The following is a 2,508-nucleotide window of genomic DNA, read 5'->3' on the forward strand; positions in this document are numbered from 1 at the left end:
CAATAGGTCCAACAACTGATCGCGAGGACCAATCGATGAAGATATCATCATTCTTCAACACACACAAAAGATATCCCTTTACACGAACTAAACCAGACAAGCTTTTATCTTCCAACTCTCCAAGTTATTGTTTAGCTTAACCAACTAGCTCAGGGGTATCCAACACAGATTCTTGGAGAAAGGGTGGTCTAATGGAAAACCAACTTGATCACGAACTCAACATAACAGTCAGGGGACAACCTGGTGATACTTCCGAGAAGATAATCGGTAAATCACGAACCACCGATATGTTATTAAGCTCGAGAACAATCTTGCTTTTCAAGGCAAGACGAAATGATCAATAGAGCGAGGGATTGACGTAATCCTAACTCATTGATCGAAGAATGCACCAGGAGATAAAGACTAGGTAGCACAATTAGTCTTAGAATGATGATTTAAGAACCAACACGCTAAGAATGAAATTATTGTCCTTTAACTACCAAGCAACAAGGGCGCTAGGAGTATTGATTTCACACATCACAATTCACTTGTCGGCATTCCAGTTATAATAACATGGGAACCGAGGAATGAACAATGATGGCAAGAAGTATCACTGCGTCAAGAATTCATTTGAGGGTATGTGCAATTCTCACAATACTCTTGTTATGAAAGAGGGTGATACTCCGTGGTAGAACAGAACAAAAGTTGGATTGGCATTTTGATCTGCGGGATACAACTACTTTGAACCAATCCTAGATGTGGACGAGGTACTGGAGTTTGTTTCTCCTAGTTATTCCGGAATAGAATGGCTTGACGGACCACAAGAATAATAGGCATCGATGAACACGGATGCACAACTATTCCTGACTATCAATTGATAGACTAGGGTCGGAATACAGCTGAGGAGGGTCACTCAAGGAACATATAACTTTCTGAGTTGTGGATGCATAGATTAGTATGTCGAACCAAGTTCAACATGTTTCTTCTGGTTAACCCATGCAGAGAGGTAGGACTGGTAGAGTCACAATTAAGAATGGATAACTCCTCAAGAGTACTCTAATTGTGATCTTTTGGTTCAAGTAACTTATGCCATATTGGCTCATGGTATGGGAAGAACGATATACCACATACCTCGAGGATTATCACATGGTTACTAATATCTGAAGGGAACTAGCAAATACTAACAACATGAAGTAGGGTGAATCTTGGGTTCAAAACCCAGTAGTAGAATACCTACTAACTAAATAACATCACGGGATGCTTTCGAGAAAGGTGGCCAGAATTTTCACACTGGGGATATAAAGCATTGCTAGATTAGTGGGTGGTTCGCTAGAATGCCTAGGGTCATAATACTAGCTCCAACATATATGTCAAGGCAATGGAGTACCTCAACAGACCGATTAGTGTGCTTAATCTGGCCCAAAAGGACATCGGAAACGGAATGAAGAGATTTGCAAATGCATCAGACAGTTTAGAAACCTGGGATGACTCAGACAGCATAACGGCTGTAAATGCTCAAAATGATTTGAGACATCCCGCAAAAATGGTGGCATAACCACTCAACATCACAATATCAAGGTTCTGAGGCCAGCTATGAACATATGGAAGTAGTAGGAACTGAACTGAGGCTTGAAACCAACAATCCTAAGAGTCTACGGATTAGTAACACGTGATCCTGATAGAAAGATGAGAAGCCTAGTTCTTAATCCCCGTAGAAGAGAAGAGGATGACTCAGATAAGAAGGCCATACGGTAAAGGAGTAAAAAGAGCCTTACGTTCCCTTCCACAATCAATTCCCTTACATAACTAAAGCATTTCTAGACACGACTTTGACCAGTTTGGCTTGGTAATCCTACAGGCAGTCAGGCTCTGATACTAAAGCTGTCAGGACCCCGATTCCAAGTCACATCGATCTAGCCGGTAACACCACATATCACTTTGCGGCCTCACGCACGGTATTCCCACAGGTGTCGCCTTACCATGGCCCGTGACCGTTTGCACCTTTTTGGCTCACGTATATGATAGTATCGCTAGCATCCATATGATAGAGAACTCGGGCCGACATGGCTAGTCGTGAACCCAAAGCGGCACCAACCTATGGGGATAGGCATACATGAATCACATCGAGCATGTCGGTCAGCAGCGTGTGAATCCGGGCTGTAGCACTGGGGTAACATGACTCCGGGAACCCGGGTTGTAGCAGGCTAGGCAGGAATCCGGATGTCACCGCGTGACATTTCCTCGAAGGGACAGACACAGGAACGAAGTGAAACACATGCCAGCCAGTCAAGTGTCCTGAGCAGTAGTTCTGGGCTAACAGGACTCCGGTGAACCGGGCTGTAGCGGACTACTATGGCTCATGGAAGCACTAGACTACATTTACCCATAAGAGAGGCTGCCAAGGATAAACAACTAGGTTGTCGGATCCCACACATACCAAGCATTTCAATCATATACACAATATGCTCGATATGTGTAAATACAACATGGCATCACAACATAACTCTACGACTCAAGTATTATTCATTA

Source organism: Triticum urartu, chromosome 7A (genome assembly GCF_056163025.1).
Source record: "Triticum urartu cultivar PI428250 chromosome 7A, HENAU_Tu73, whole genome shotgun sequence".
In the NCBI taxonomy this organism is placed as follows: Eukaryota; Viridiplantae; Streptophyta; class Magnoliopsida; order Poales; family Poaceae; genus Triticum; species Triticum urartu.